The sequence below is a fragment of the Monodelphis domestica genome, chromosome 1, assembly GCF_027887165.1.
Source record: "Monodelphis domestica isolate mMonDom1 chromosome 1, mMonDom1.pri, whole genome shotgun sequence".
NCBI classification, from domain to species: Eukaryota; Metazoa; Chordata; class Mammalia; order Didelphimorphia; family Didelphidae; genus Monodelphis; species Monodelphis domestica.
In genome coordinates this window covers 121,838,479-121,856,024 of record NC_077227.1, presented here as the reverse complement: position 1 = coordinate 121,856,024, position 17,546 = coordinate 121,838,479, and the positions used below count along the sequence as shown (strand labels likewise).

Here is a 17,546-nt window from a genome sequence, read left to right as displayed (position 1 = left end):
AATCTTAATTATTGGTCAACAGGCAGCTAATTATTATTTCATGGATAATGGACAATAGAGATTCTCCCATTCCCATCATGGTCTTGAAAACCTTTCCATCTGGTGTTTTCTTTTCTAAACCCTTCCTTTCCATCTTAGAATCAATACTACATATTGGTTCCAAGACAGAAAAATGTTAAGAGCTAGGCAATGGGCATTAAGTGACTTGCACTTTCTGCTAGGAAGTGTTTGAGGTCAGATCTGAACCCAGGACCTGCTGTCTTTAGGGAGTCACTATGGAGTCACAAAACAGCCCCTATCTGGTGTTTTCTAATTTGGGTTTGATTTATCTTGAAATTATAGTTCTGAATAGGATGGCCCTACTGAGTACTCACAATTCAGGAGGATTGTTTACTATAGGAAACAGATCACTGAAAGTTGAACTACAGGAGACAGCCCCTGCGGGGATAATGAGGTGACTCAAGTGAAAAAAGAACTGAAGTTGATATGAAAGCAACCAGTACAGTCATGAAATCAAGAATAGAAGGCTGTTTCTTCCCCACCTTTGTACATCCTATGACTTGGAGAATATGATTCTGAGAAGGAGAACACTGACTTCATCGGACTGCCAAAGGGGTCCCAATGGCACCAAAAATGGTTAAGAAACTTTGCTTTTTGATAGAACACATCAGCCTGGATAGGCTTGGCACTTGTCTTTTCTCTGTTCCTTCATCTGCTCCTACTCCATATTTAAACAAAGTGTTCTTTTTTTTCTCTTCATTCAGGCAAATGCAAAGAAGCTAGTGGAAGGAGGAGTTGCAGGATTGAACCCAAAAAGCAACAAACAGGCAAACTGTGAGTTCCATTAATGTCTCTCTCTTTTTGATAAAAGGCAAAATATAATCAGAAAGCTAAATATAAAACTGAGAACTATAAAGTTAGGGTTTCAGCCTGAAATTAAATGTAGGAACTCCATTATTTATTCAGCTTGTATTCTTCATGATTTTGATTTAGTTATTCATGGTAGCATGGCAAGAACTCAGGGCTGGGATACAAAAATTCTTGGTTCAGAATTCAGATTTTGCCATTCACTAAGTAGGGTGAGCTTGACATTGAGTTCAGTCATGTCCCATCTTTTGGCTTCTGAGAGCCCAGATTAACTAATCTCAAAGATAATTTCTAGATCTAATTGTCTATGCTCTCATTCTTCTTTACCCATGCAACTATGAAGGTGCCAGAGTGAGTAATAGGATCATAGGATTTTAGAACCAGAAGAAATTGTGAAGGTGTTTGAACCCAGTTCTTTCCAAACTGGTAAGATATTGAAATTTTTCATAAAAAGACCACTTTGCCTTTTGAAGTCTTCACATGACAGCTGTGAATAAAACTGAGAAAACGTGAATTAAATGTTTTTCTTAAGTACACTGAGATGAAAAATGCACAACGATGAAAAATGACATAGTCCTTGACTTCTAGGAAGTTACAGTAAATGAGGATTGGATGCAAAATGAATATTGGTATGTATACTACAAGATAGGATGCAATACGGGGGAAAGAGATTCAGAAAAGTGTTCTAGGCAAAATTTGGGGAGGGAGAGACCATTTTTAGCTGGATGATCAAGCAAGGCTTGAAACAAACTTAAAGCATACAAGATCATATCAAATAGAGGTGGGAAGACGGTTTTCTCAACCTGGAGAGTGGCTTATAGAAATGCAACGAGGAAAAAGTACTTATGAAAACTGTAGTCCAGTTTAGTGGCTGGAGTTATAGAATGCATGAATAAAGGTAATATGAGATGTCTGGAAAGATAGGTTGAAGTCAGATTTTGGAGGGCCCTTAATGTCAGTGTAAGGAGTCTGTATTTTATTTTTAGGAAACGGGGGCTGATCATTGATAGTTTTTGAGAAAGAGGGTCAGAATCGTGGAAGATTATTTGGCAAGTATGTGAACTAATTAATTAATTATACTGAATGTTCAAGAAATATGATAGGCAAATAATTTTCATAACATTCAATGCTTTTTTTCAGCACTAACTACTAGCAGAGGTCTATAGGCAAATTATTCCCAATTTATCCATTAAAGTGGTCTAATAGAAATATGTTGGTGTAACTATTGGACATTTATTTAGATTTTTATTTAGTGCCTACTCTGTGTAACTTATTAAACACAAATCAGGAAGTCAACAAACATTTATTTTTATTTAGTTTTTTTTTTAAATCCTTACCTTCCATCTCAGAATCCATACTATGTATTGGTTCTAAGGCAGAAGAGCAGTAAGGGCTAGGCAATAGGGGTTGTGACTTGCCCAGGGTCACACAGCTAGGAAGTGTCTGAGGCCACATTTGAACTTAAGACTCCCAGGCTCTGGACCTGGCTCTCAGTCTACTAAGCTACCTAGCTGCCCCTAGTCTTTTTTTTTTTTAAAGCCTGGATGTCTGAATTTTGCTTCACCTACCAGTGCAGGGACTACTTAAAGTCTGATCCAACTGATCGGTGTATGTTCCATTTCAACATGGGCCAGGTCACCCCTCCTTAAAAAATCTGGTAGCCTGGTTTGGGGGAATCAGTATATGAATAGTGAACTGAATGAAGACTTGATTGGCATAACCTACTAGCTCAGAACCTCCAAGCTCAAGAGATCCATCAGTTATAACCTTCAGGAATTACGGGCTTGTGCCACCATTAGTAGTATGAGAAGGATAAGTTGCTTTAGCTCACATGCCCACAGAAGCCACATATGTCCTATTATCAGTAGTTTTCCAACTTTTCACACAGGTAAAACCCATCACTTTAAAACAAACTTTGGCAGAACTCCTGTAATAATGTCTAAAATTTTTTAGGTTTAATTCTTATTCATAAACAACACGAGGGTCATTAAAAAATTGGAGGTATTTCAAAATTTCTTATACTATGATATGAGAAACACTGCTTTTTCTATATGTCTTCCTGCTTGCCCTAGACTTATGAAATTCTAGCATATGGACTTGTATGTGCATGTTTTCTGGGTGTACTTGCTTCCTCTGTATATGTCCTCTACCATCATACATAATGTCAAGGTGTATTCTTCTACTGGTGATGTGGTCAGTCACCTATAGGAGGCTCTACCCTGTTTGTTCATGGAATGGGGAGTTTGTAAGCTATGGTTCTGGGTGGATGCTGAATTGCAAAATACAAAGGGAATTTTTAGCATTTGGGGGGGGGTCAGGCTTCTAAAAGGAGACAGGAAGTATACATCAACATGACTAGAAAGGCCTAGAGAAATCATGTGATTTGCCTAAGGTCAGTTCAGTGATTCCCTGTTGTTCCTAGGACCAAATACAAAATTCTTTATTTGGCATTCGAAGCCTTCCATAATCTGGTCCTCTCCTACTTTCCAGTCTTTTTGTACCTTACTCTCCACCAAGTAGTCTTCAATCCTTCCCCTCTGGCCATTTTCTCTGGCTGTTCAACATGCCTGGGATGTTCTCCCTTCTCATCTTCACTGATTTTCTTTAATTCCCAACAAGCCATCTTCACTGGTTTTCTTTAATTTCCAACAAAATCTTATCTTCTACAGGAAGACTTTCCAAACTCTTCTTAACTTTAGTTCCTTCCTTTTCTTGTATATTTCTTATTTATCTTTTCTAAAAAAATTTTCCACATTACATGCTGATACAATTTTAAATATTTGTTTCTGACATTTTGCAATCCATGTTCTCTCTTTCTCTTTCTCTCTCTCTCTCCCTCTCCCTTTTCTACCCATCCCTCCTCCTCCCCAAGAAGGCAGGTAATATGATAGAAGTATAACTATGTTATCAGATAATACATATTTCCAAGTTTGTCAAATTCATGCCATGAAACAAGACATATTGTTTACACTAGAGAAAATTCCTGGAGGAAATAAAGTGAAGAATGGTATGTTTCAATGCATTTGAACTTTGCTGTTCTTTCTATGGCAATGCATATTTTTTCCATCATGAGTCCCATGAAATTGTCTTGTATCTTTGCCTTGTTGATTGTAGCTAAGTCATTTATAATTGATGATTATCCATTATTGTTGTTACTGTGTATAATGTTCTCCTGGTTCTGCTCACTTCATTTTGCATCACTTTATATAAGTCTTTCCAGGTTTTTTTGTGATCATCTTGTTTATAATTTTTTATGTCACAATAGTATCCCAGTACAAGCTTATACCCTAACTCATTCAGCCATTCCCCAATTGATGGACATCCTTTCAAGTTTCCAGTTCTTTGCCACCACAAAAAGAACTGCTATAAATATTTCTGTACAGGTAGGTTCTTTTCCCCCATCTTTAATCTTTTTTGGGAGACAGACCTAATATTGGTATTGCTAGGTCAAAGAACATGCACAGTTTTATGCCCCCTTGAGTATGGTCCCAAGTTGCACTCCATAATGGTTGTAATCAGTTCACAGCTCCACCAACAATATATGAGTGTCACAATTTTTCCATGTCCCCTTTAGCACTTATCATTTTCCCTTTTTTGTAATATTAGCCAGTCACCTCAATAGCCTCAATAGTAGCCTTATTAGCCAGTATGAGACAGTACCTCAGAGGTTTTTTTTACTGTCACCTTCTATCTTAGAATCAATCCTGGTATTGGTTCCAAGGCAGAAGAGCAGTAAGGGATAGGTCATGGAGGTTAGATGACTTATCTAGGGTCACATAGTTAGAAAGTGTCTGAAGCCATATTCAAACCCAGGACCTCCCATTTGTAGCCCTGGCTTCAAATCCATAGAGCCAACTCATTGTTCTCTCCGAATTGTTTTAATTTGCATTTCTCTAATTAATAGTGGTTTGGAGTATTTTGTCATATGACTAAAGATAGTTTAATTTCTTCATCTGAGAATTGCCTGTTCATATCCTTTGACCACTTGCCAACTAGGGAAATGCTTTTTATATTCATAAATTTGACAGAATTCTCTATGCATTTGAGAAATGAAGCCTTTATCAGAAAGATTTGCTATAAAGACTTTTTTTTCCCACTTTGTTGTTCCTCCTTAGCTCAAATATTTTGTTTGTATCTATTTGTTTGCTTGTCTCCCCATTAGATTGCGAACTCTTTGAGGACAGAGATTGTCTTTTGCCTCTTTTTGCTTCACTAGTAATTAGCTGCTTGGCACATCATAGAAACATCAAACATTTATTGCCTGACTGACATAGGTGGAAAGTAGGAGAACTAGGAATCAAATCCAGTTCCATTGTCTTCTAATCTAACTCTTGTCCTGTATTTCACTTCAACTATCTTCATGAAACTCATAATCCAAAGATTAGAGACTCTGTCTTTACAAATGACTTTGATGACTCGAAGAGAGAAGGAGGCTAATAACTATGCAATTCTGTCTCACTTAAATCCAGTTCACACCCCAGTCAAGACATCTTTTTGAAAACGATGAAGGAACAACCACCACAATCCAAAGATTAGACAGGCTTCATCTTTGAAGGGAGTAGTGTCCAATCCCAGTGAGGCTGTGCTTGAGATGAATTACCTTCTTTCTTTTGCTGCTGATCCACCAGGATGTCACAAACCAGTCCCCATCTCAATGGGCATCAGAAAGAAAAAACAATCTCTTTCAATTTCCCAGCAATCTCTATGGCAGTTAGGGTTACCCTTACCCTGGTGGAATAGGGACTTCTGCTTACCCCTGTGATCCTACTCAGACCCTACCATGAAGAAGGTTTCTCTCTTGAGCTCCCCATCAGCTAAAAATCATGAGTTTCTACTACTTCAAAAAAGTGAAACAGGAGAAAAATAGAAATAGATTTATGACTGAAATTTAGGGAAAAAATCTATGAATGACAGATAAGGGAAATTGTATGTATTGGGGATACATCCCTAACCTTTTCAGACTGACATGGAGGCCAGTCAGGACTCTTTTGGTGCCACTGTCAGAGTCAGAATCCTGAACTAGATAGATCATGGGTGTGACCTAGTTTGGCAATTCGTTTGCCTTTAATTTTTTCCACATGTCTGATATCAGCCCAGTGAAACAAGCAGGAGAGCATCAGCAATCAGATACCTCCAGGAAGTGAAATGCTCTGTTGGTGCTAAAATTAGAACCAGGCTGCAGCCGTACATCAGGGACATTCCTTTCCCAGCCCCCAAATACTCTTAACTCTATAACCTCCCCAGGACAATGCAAATGTGAGTCCTGGCAAGGGATTTTGGTTATAGTATCTGTCACATGAGTGCCAAATGACCCTGACATTCTGAGAAATAAAACAGAAATGTAACTAATATTTCACTCTGAGACCAAAACTTTAAAGAAGGGGGGGGAAGGGAAGGAAAGTAAAAATAAGATTAAAAAAGAAAGGAAAAAAGTTGAAGACAAAGAAGGAAAGTAGCAGATAAGTATCATTATATGACATATGATCATTTCAAAACACTTTGTGAATATTATCTTATTTGAATGCTGTGAGCTAGAAAGAAAGAAAGAAAGAATCCCATTCCCATTTTTCAGAGGGGAAAACTGAGGACTAGAGAAGTAAGTGATTGATTATATAATTCTCACTCTTCCCATTCTGTCACTGATTTTCCTATTAGAGGGAAATGCATAAGCTAGAGTTTATCTTTGAGTTTGTGGGCAGAAGGGAACTTAAATTATCCGCTCCCCCCTCCCCCCATACTTTTTATTCCCCTCTCTAAGATATTCTGAAAATGAGTTCTCACGCCTCTCCCGGGTAAAGCAGCTCAGTGCCTCATGAATACATATGATGTTCTTATTCCTCCCAGACTAGTTAAAAACACTTTGAAGGAAAATTTCTGCTGCAGACACAACCTCTTATTTTGTCTTAGTAGATCACAAGCTGCCTGCAGTTCCCACTTATTTGGCTATTCAGCGGTGAGATTTAAAGGTCATGATTTTTTTCCTTTCCCTGATTTCTCAATATTCTGCCGCTGAAGTCAGACCTGAAGATGTGCCTGGTTTATATCTTTGCTTCCTGTTTGGAGGTAGTGAAAACTCCAATTGTAACATGACAATGTTTTCAGCACTCTGCATTTTAATTTCTTGGGGGGAGAGGAAGGGAAGATCTTTTTGAGAAGAGCCCTTTCAGCAGCGGTGGCCCAGGGACTTCCAGCAGGGTCTGGTGCTCATTAGGAGGCCGTCCATTGCTGAGATGCCAGCTGTCTTCTAACAGGCCTGCGCAGCGGTGGGTTCTTTGATCTTACCACATTGAGATCGGTACAGCAAAGGTCAAGGCTTATGTTCAGTAGAGGGAGCAGACACACTGAAGAAGCATCAAAAACGCTGAACCAGGGCCCGTAGAAAATGGAATAACCCAATTTACATGGACAAATAAATACCGAACTTTCGCCTTGCTTTTTCTCCTGCGAGGTATCATCAGCCTTCTAGGTTCCTTTTCAGCACACTGTAGGCGACCTTTTATTCCCCCACTGCAAAGCCACATGAGGACAATGGGCAGAATTGTTCCTTGCTGACCTCACATGTGGGTCCAGTATCTCTGATTCCCGAGTCCCCTAATAGGAGCCTTAGGGATCTTTTGGTTCACAGTCCCTCATTTGACAGAACTTGGAATCAAAGTTTCAGTTCCCGGCCCTTTTTTCACCACTCCATGAGGTCTTGTATGTGTTTCAAAGAGACAGAAAGAGACAGAGAGACAGAAGCAGAGATAGAGAAATGCAGAGAGATAGTGACAGAAAGAGGGTTGGGGTGGAGGAAGAGAGAGACAGACAGACAGAGACAGAAAGGGAGGGAGAGACAGAGAGAAAGAAAGAAGGAAAGAAAGAAGGAAAATGAAAGAAAGAAAGAAAAAAAGAAAAAAAGAAAGAGAGAAAGAGAAAGAGAGAGAGAGAGAAAGAAAGAAATTATGGAAGAAAGAAAGAAATTATGGAAGAAAGAAAGAAAGAAGGAAGGAGGGAAGGAAAGGGAAGGAAGGAAGGAGAAATGTTATTTATTATATGTCAGACACCATACTAAACACTGGGAAAATAAATGCAATTAAACAAAGCCCAGTTCTCTAGGAGTTTAAATTTTAATAGAGGAAAGCCACCCCAGAAAGAGCAGAGAGGGAACCATATCTCTGGAAGGCAACTTTCCAGGACATAAAGTCTGAAGAGAAGCATGACTGAGGCTCAGGGCAGGCTTTCCACCAGTCAGGAGAACAAGAACTCAGCTGAGTCCTTATGACCACTCTGAAAAGGCTTGTAGGGAAAACCAACCCAGTTTGACTTCTAGCAACAAGTTTGTTTGGGAGCAAAAGGCAATAAACTGCTAGAGAAAGGGCTGTTCTGCAGTGTTGATGCAATAGAGGTGGTAACTTGAACTGGGTGGTTGTGTAAGCCCCTGGGGAAAGAATAGGTTTTAAACAAAGGAGGTAAATTGAGCAGAACTCTCCCTGAACCAAGAAGGATCAGATTTTAATATCACAGAAAGATATTTTAAAAGTTCACCCTTTTTGTATCAGTAGTACTCACTGGCTGCGTATGAGGTCCTGGAAACTGAATAAAGCAGCTTTCTACTACCCAACTTAGAATCCTAGGATAGTCCAGGAACAATGGGGCTCAATAGCCCATTGTGTAGCCAAAGAGCTATATCACTAGTAATTACAGTAAAAAACACCATTATATTATATATATATTATTATATATAAAACACTATTATATTATGTTATGTTATGTTATGTTATGTTATGTTATGTTATGTTATGTTATGTTATGTTATGTTATGTTATGTTATATTATATTATATTATATTATATTATATTATATTATATTATATTATATTATATTATATTATACTATACTCCCAGACATCCCTCTACCTTCCTCCCCTTGCTGCACTACAGAAGTCATCTCTTGACAAAAAAAAAAAGTTTATATGAACCATGACTTGCTTGTTTCAGTTCATCAGTTCTATTTCTCAAGATGGGCATTCACAAGTTATTTTTCAAACATTAACTCTTTAGCAATACATAATATTCTCTTGGTTCTACTCATCTTACTTTTTCATCATTTTATACAGACTTTTCCATGTTTTTCTTTAAATTTTTAATCAATTTGCTTGTCATTTTTTATGGCACAGTAGTTTTCCATCATAATCATATGCCACATCTTATTTAGTTATTCCCCAATTAACTGGCATCTCCTCAATTTCTAGTTTTTTACCACCACAAAGAGAAATGCTACAAATGTTTTAGAAAATATAGATTCTTTTCCTTTTTCACTGATTACTTTGGGATACAGACCCAACAGTGGTATTGCTAGATCAAAGGGGATACATAATTTTATAACTTTCTGGGCAAAATTCCAGATTGCTTCCCAAAATGGTTGAAAGAGTTCACAGTTCCATAACAGTCTACTAGAGTCCCTATTTCCCCCATCCCCTCCAACATTTGTCATTTGGCCCTCTTACCATTTTAGCCAATCTGAGAGGTGTGAAATAATATCTCAGAATTGTTTTGATTTGCATTTCTTTCAGTAATGATTTAGAGCACTTTTAAAATCTGATTAATCTATTGGTTTTAAACTCTGAATGAATTCTCATTTTCAAATCCCCCCCTACCCCAGGTATAGAAAGATATATTGACTCAGTGACCCATTGTGTTCCCAGACCTGCTGGTCAAGTAATCTATGTTGCTGGGGGCATCAGTCTCTAATGTAGTCTAGTCACATGCCCCACCTATATGGGAATTGTCATGTACTCAACCTGTACACCAAGAGCCCAACCTCTTTTGCTGATGTGAACCTATCAAAATTGTCTTTATCTCATTACAAAAGTTATATTATAAAAAGCTGGCCCAAGGTGAATCCTTGCTGATCCCCAGCTATCATATACCTTGATATATATGTTTTTAAACCCTTACCTTCCATTTTCCAATCAATACTCTGTATTGGTTCTATTGCAGAAGAACTGTAAGGGTTAGGCAATAGAAGTTAAGTGACATTCCCAGGGTCACACAGTCAGGAAGTATCTGAGACCAGATTTGAATGCAGGATTTCCCATCTCTTGGCCTGGTTCTCTATCCATTAAGCAACCTGCCTGCTCCCTAATTTGATGTATTTTAAAATAAATTCCTTTTAATTTTCTTTGGACTGTCTTGCTCCATTAATTAGAGTAAAAGCCCAAAAGGAAATAATTTTCCTTTCAATAGAGCCTATTTCAGTTGGCCATTAGACTTCTTCAAGGGGAATGCAATGCAAATGTCCTGGAGGATATTGTTTTTTAAGATATCCTCCCCTCCCCCAAACAAAACAAAACAAAACAAAACAAACCCTTCAATTTTGTGCCCAAGTTTGTTCAGGCTCTTATCTTGCTGTGAAGTTCAGGGTTAGTTCAATTCTCTTCATACTAAAGAGAGAACTGAAGCTTTTCCCACAGAAACTAAAACTGAAGAATTAGGAAGGTGGACATCTAGTCCAACTTGAACCTGAACAAGAATTTCTTTTAAGATAACTTTTTTATAGTTTCTTTTACAAATAACAAGTGGCTATTCAACTTCTGCTTAGACCTTCAATAAGGTCCTCTGCCTTTCTATACAGCCTTATAAACTTTTGGATAGTTCTAAGTGTTATAAAATTCCTTATATTAAGCCTAAATTTATCTTTCTATATCTCCTGTTTCTGACTCTTCCATCTTTGCTCTGGCTTTAAATGGTACAAGTCTAAGGTTTCTTCCATATTCCAGCTGTCACTCTATAGCCACTCTGCTGAACAGAGCAAGGAGGGATCTAAGTCTGGGGATGATGATGAGAAGTGAGCTTGGAGGAAAAGGGTATGGGAAAGACATGTGTGTGCTGAACTCAAAGTCAAAAGGAGAGGGTAGGAGGACCAGAAAGCATGGGGCAGACTCCTCCTTGCCAGGGCTTGACATTGAGTAGCTTTGGAATGAGATAGCAGTGGTCAGACAACGTGAGAGGTCTCTGTCAGACCAATACAGGCAGGACAGAGAACAGAGCTTGCTCTTGAGAGCTTTAGTCTCTTCTCAATTTCATCTGGATCCAGCTTTTACCGTACAAGTCTCAGATGTATGTAGTTCTTTCAGGGTTTTGGTGACTTTATCTAAAGTGGGATCCTTACCTTCTTTTAATTTCATTGACCCTTTTAGGAGCCTGGTGAAACTTCTGGACTCCTTGAAATGGTTTTAGAAGTATATAATAAAATCTATAGAATTACAAAGGAAACCAAGTATATTGAAAGTTATAAAATATATATGTAGAGTTCCCGGTTAAAAAACCCCTCTATGGGATTACTAAATACCTATTCTGTGACAAGCATTGTACTAAGTGCTTTTTAGACTTGATCCACAAAACAACCTTGCAAGATAGGTGCTATTACTTTTTTAAATGTAATTTGATCAATTTCAAAAATTATTCCTTGGTTACAAAAATCATATTCTATTTCTCTATCCCCTCCCCCGGCCATTCCAGTAGCTGATGCATAATTCCATTGGGATTTACATGTGTCCTTGATCAGAACCTATTTCCATGCAGTTGATGTTGCACTAGGATGTTCATTTAGGGTCTATATACCCAATTATATAGTCCTTGTCCCATGTAATCAAGCAATTGTTTTTCTTCTGTGTTCCTACTCCCACAGTTTTTCCTCTGAATGTGGATAGTGTTCTTTCTCATAAATCCCTCTGGGTTGTTCAGGATCACTGCATTGCCACTAATGCAGAAGTCCATTACCACAGTGTATCAGTCTCTGTGTATGATGTTCTTCTGGTTTTGCTCCTCTCACTCTGCATCACTTCCTGGAGGTTGTTCCAGTTCCCATGGAATTCTTCCACTTTATTATTCCTTTGAGCATAATAGTATTCCATCACCACCATATACCACGATTTGTTCAGCCATTCCCCAATTGAAGGGCATCCCCTCATTTTCCAATTTTTTGCCACCACAAAGAGCGCAGCTATGAATATTCTTGTACAGGTCTTTTTCCTTATTATCTCTTTGTGATACAAACCCAGCAATGCTATGGCTGGATCAAATGCCCTTTGGGCATAGTTCCACATTGCCCTCCAGAATGGTTGGATCAATTCACAACTCCACCAACAGTGCATTAATATCCTGACTCTGCCACATACCTTCCAACATTCATTGCTTTCTGTTGCTGTCATGTTAGCCAATCTGCTAGGTGTGAGGTGATACCTCGGAGTTGTTTTAATTTACATCTCTCTGATTATAAGAGATTTAGAACACCTTTTCATGTGCTTATTAATAGTTTTGATTTCTTTGACTGAAAATTGCCTATTCATGTCCCTTGCCCATTTATCAATTGGAGAATGGCTTGATTTTTTGTACAATTGATTTAGCTCTTTGTAAATTTGAGTAATTAGACGTTTGTCAGAAGTTTTTGTTATGAAGATTGTTTCCCAGTTTGTTACTTCCCTTCTAATTTTGGTTACATTGGTTTTGTTTGTACAAAACCTTTTTAATTTGATGTAATAAAAATTATTTATTTTACATTTTGTGACTCTTTCTAAGTCTTGCTTGTTTTTAAAATCTTTCCTTTCCCAAAGGTATGACATGTGTACTATTCTGTGTTCACACAATTTACTTATACTTAACTTCTTTATAGTCAAGTCATTCGCCCATTCTGAGTTTATCTTGGTATAGGGTATGAGGTATTGATCCAAACCTAATCTCTCCCACACTGTCTTCCAATTTTCCCCAGCGGTTTTTATCAAATAGTGGATTTTTGTACCCAAAGCTGGGATCTTTGGGCTTGTCATAGACTCTCTTGCTGAGGTCACTTACCCCAAGTCTATTCCACTGATTCTCCTTTATGTCTCTTAGTCAGTACCATATTGTTTTGATGACCATTGCTTTATAGTATAGTTTGAGATCTGGTACTGCAAGGCCACCTTCCTTCACATTTTTTTTTCATTGTTTCCCTGAATATCCTTGATCTTTTGTTCTTCCAAATGAACTTTGTTATGGTTTTTTCTAATTCAATAAAAACGATTTTTGGTAGTTTGATTGGTATGGCACTAAATAAGTAAATAAGTTGGGTAGGATGGTCATTTTTATTATGTTAGCTCATCCTACCCATGAGCATTTAATGTTTTTCCAGTTTTTTAGATCTAGTTTTAATTGTATGGAAAGTGTTTTGTAGTTGTGTTCATATAGTTCCTGTGTTTGTCTTGGCAGATAGATTCCTAAGTATTTTATATTGTCTAGGGTGATTTTAAATGGAATTTCTCCTTCTAATTCTTGTTGCTGAGATGTGTTGGAGATATATAGAAATGCTGATGGCTTATGTGGGTTTATTTTGTATGCTGCAAATTTGCTAAAGATGTTGATTATTTCGACTAGCTTTTTGGTTGATTTTCTACAATTCTTTAAGTAGACCATCATATCATCTACAAAGAGTGATAGTTTGGTCTCATCATTGCCAATTTTATACCTTCAATTTCTTTTTCTTCTCTAATTGCTACAGCTAGTGTTTCTAGTACAATGTTAAATAATAGCAGTGATAACGGGCATCCTTGTTTCACCCCTGATCTTATTGGGAATGCATCTAGTTTATCCCTATGACAGATGATTTTGGCTGATGGTTTTAGATAGATACTGTTTATTATTTTTAGGAAAGACCATTCTATTCCTATACTTTCTAGTGTTTTCAATAGGAATGGGTCTTGTATTTTGTCAAAGGCTTTTTCTGTGTCTATTGAAATAATCATGTGATTTTTGTTGGTTTGCTTGTTGATATGGTCAATTATGTGGATGGTTTTCCTAATATTGAACCATCCTTGCATTCTTGGTACAAATTCCACCTGATCATAGTGAATAACCCTCATGATGACTTGCTGGAGTCTTTTTGCTAGTATCCTATTTAAGATTTTTGCATCTATGTCCATTAATGAGATTGGTCTATAGTTTTCTTTCTCCATTTTTGACCTGCCTGACTTTTGAATAAAGTACCATATTTATGTCATAAAAGGAATTTGGTAGAACTCCCTCTTTGCTTATTATGTCAAATAGTTGGTATAGTATCGGTATTATCTGTTCTGTGAATGTTTAATAGAATTCACTTGTAAATCCATCAGGCCCTGGGGTTTTTTTCTTAGGAAGTTCTTTGATGGCTTGTTCAATTTCTTTTTCTGATATGGAATTATTTAAGAATTCTATTTTTTCTTCTGTTAATCTAGGAAATTTATATTTTTGTTAAGATTCATCCATATCACCTAGATTGGCATATTTATTGCCATATAATTGGGCAAAATAGTTTTTAATGATTGTCTTAATTTCCTCTTCCTTGGAGGTGAGATCTCCCTTTTTCATTTATGATACTGTTAATTTGGTTTTCTTCTTTCCTTTTTTAAAATTAGATTGACTAGTACTTTGTCTATTTTGTTTGTTTTTTTCAAAATACTAGCTTCTAGTCTTATTTATTAGTTCAATAGTTCTATCACTTTTGATTTTATTAACTTCTCCCTTAATTTTTAGGATCTCTAATTTAGTTTTCTTCCAGGGGTTTTTAAGTTGTTCACTTTCAAGTTTTTTGATTTGCATGACCAATTCATTGACTTCCCTAATTTGTTAATATATGAACTCAAGGTTATAAATTTTCCCCTGAGTACTGCTTAGGCTGCATGCCATAGGTTTTGAAAGGATATCTCATCATTGTCATTTTCTTCAATGAAATTATTAATTGTTTCTATGATTTGTTCTCTAATTAACTGATTTTGGAGAATCATATTATTTAATTTCCAATTAAGTTTTGATTTGGCTCTCCATGTACCCTTACTGATCATTATTTTTATTGTGTTATGATCTGAAAAGGTTGCATTTATTTTTTCCGCATTTGTTTGCCATGTTTTGATTGCACAGTACATGGTCAATCTTTGTGAATGTACCATGTGCTGCTGAAAAGAAGGTATATTCCTTTTTGTCCTTATTTATTTTTCTCCATATATGTATTAACTCTAATTTTTCTAAGATTTCATTCACATCTTTTACCTCTTTTTTATTTATTTTTTTATTTGATTTATCTAAATTTTTTTAGTGGTAGGTTCAGGTTTCCTAGTAGTATATAGTTTTACTATTTATTTCCTCCTACATTTCCACTAGTCTCTCCTTTAGAAATTTGGATAATATGCCATTTGGTGAGTACGTGTTGATTACTGATATTTCCTCATTATCTAAACTCCCTTTTATCAGGATGTATTTACCTTCCCTATCCCTTTTAATCAGGTCTATTTTTACTTTGACTTTGTCAGATATCATGATTGCAACTCGTGCCTTTTTCCTGTCAGTTGAGGCCCAATAGGTTTTTCTCCAACCTTTGATTCTAACCTTGTGAGTATCTACCCGCCTCAGGTGTGTTTCTTGTAGAAAACATATGGTAGGATTTTGGATTCTAATCCACTCTCCTATTTGTTTTCATTTTATGGGTAGTTCATTCCATTCACATTCAAAGTTATAATTGTCACTTGTGTATTGCACAGCATTTTGATATCCTCTCCTAGTTCTGTCCTTTCTTCTTTTGCTATATTATTTTAAACAAGTGGTTTACTTCTAATCAACCCCCCTAATCCTCTCCCTTGATATGCTTCCCTTTCTGGCCCCTCCCTTTTTGTTCCCTTCTTGTTTTTTTTAGGGTCTATTATGTTCCCTCCCTTCTCTCTTTCCCTCCTTTTTGTACTCCCTCCCCCCTATTCCCCTTAGTTTTCCCTTCTCACTTTCCCTGTAGGATAAGATAGAATTCAAGACCTCAAGGGATCTAGATGCTCTTCCCTCTCAGAATTAATTTCACTGAGAATAACGTTTAAGTATTACCTATTAGCACTCTCTTCTTCTCCTTCTTATAAGCGTATTCTTCCCCTCCCCTTTCTCATGCATATCTTTGTGTGATAAATATTATCCTATTTATTTTATTTCTTCATGTATCTCTTGGTGCCATCTTCGATTCCCCCCTCCCTTTCTCTTTTTTGATATATCATCTGATAGCACTTATTACTCCAATCTCTTTCTGTGAATGATTTTTCTAATTACTATAATAGTGAATATAATTTTTGAGTTACAAATAACATTTCCCCCATATATTAGTATATATAATTTGATTTAATTGTAGCCCTTAAAGAAGAAATTTTGAATAAAAAAATCATTTCCCCCCTTTTCCTTCTCTTTCTTATTTATCTTGTCATGTTTCTCTTCATCTTTGTGTTTGGATGTCAAACTTTCCACTTAGTTCTGGTCTTTTCTTTAAAAAAATACTTGGAAATCTTATATTTTGTTGAATGCCTATACTTTTCCTTAGAAATATATAGTCAGTTTTGATGGAGAGGTGATCCTTGGTTGAAGACCCAATTCTCTTGCCTTTCTGAATATCATGTTCCAAGCCTTGTGGTCCTTTAGTGTGGAAACTGCCACTTCCCCTCCAACATTCATTACTTTCCTTTGCTGTCATGTTAGCCAATCTGCTAGGTGTGAGGTGATACCTCAGAGTTGTTTTGATTTACATCTCTCTAATTATAAGAGATTTAGAACATTTTTTCATGTACCTATTAATAGTTTTGATTTCTTTAACTGAAAACTGACTATTCATATCCCTTTCCCATTTTTCAATTGGAGAATGGCTTGATTTCTTTTGTACAAATGATTTAGCTCTTTATAAATTTGAGTAATTAGACCTTTGTCAGAGGTTTTTGTTATGAAGATTATTTCCCAATTTGTTGATTCCCTTCTAATTTTGGTTACATTGGTTTTGTTTGTACAAAAACTTTTTAATTTGATGTAGTCAAAATTATTTATTTTACATTTTGTGACTCTAAGTCTTGCTTGGTTTTAAAATCTTTCCCTTCCCAAAGGTCTGACATGTATACTATTCTGTTTTCATCTAATTTACTTATAGTTTCCTTCTTTATGTTCAAATCATCCACCCATTCTGAGTTTATCTTGGTATAGGGTGTGAGGTGTTGATCCAAACGTAATCTCTCCCACACTGTCTTCCAGTTTTCCCAGCAGTTTTTATTAAATAGTGGTTTTTTTGTCCTCCATACTGGGGTCTTTGGGTTTGTCATAGACTGTCTTCCTGAGGTCACTTGCCCTAAGTCTATTCCACTTATCCTCCTTTCTGTCTCTTAGCCAGTACCAAATTGTTTTGATGACCACTGCTTTATAGTATAGTTTGAGACCTGGGACTGCAAGGTCATCTTCCTTTGCATTTTTTCCCATAATTTCCCTGGATATCTTTGATCTTTTGTTCTTCCAAATGAACTTTGTTGTGGTTTTTTCTAGTTCAGTAAAAAAGTTTGTTGGAAGTTCAATGGGTATGGCACTAAATAGGAAGATAAGTTTGGGTAGGATGGTCATTTTTATTATATTGGCTCATCCTACCCATGAGCATTTAATGTTTTTCCAATTACTCAAATCTAGTTTTAGTTGTGTGGAAAGTGTTTTGTAGTTGTGTTAATATAGTTCCTGTGTTTGTCTCAGCAAATAGATTCCTAAGTATTTTATATTGTCTAAGGTGATTTTGAATGGAATTTCTCTTTCTAATTTCTGCTGCTGAGATGTATTTGATATACCTAGAAATGCTGATGACTTGTGTGGGTTTATTTTGTATTCTGCAACTTTGCTAAATTCAATTCTACTAGTTTC

General features: G+C 36.6%; 1 protein-coding gene across 1 annotated transcript in view; it reads left to right on the top strand.

Moving 5' to 3' along the window:
• Positions 1–785: 785 nt before the first annotated feature.
• CFAP161 (cilia and flagella associated protein 161) overlaps positions 786–17,546 on the top strand; it is an 82,009-nt gene continuing 65,248 nt past the window's right edge. The window contains exon 1 of the mRNA XM_001367504.5: positions 786–834. The gene's annotated coding sequence lies outside the window, so the exon portion shown is untranslated. The remainder of the gene's footprint in view (positions 835–17,546) is intronic.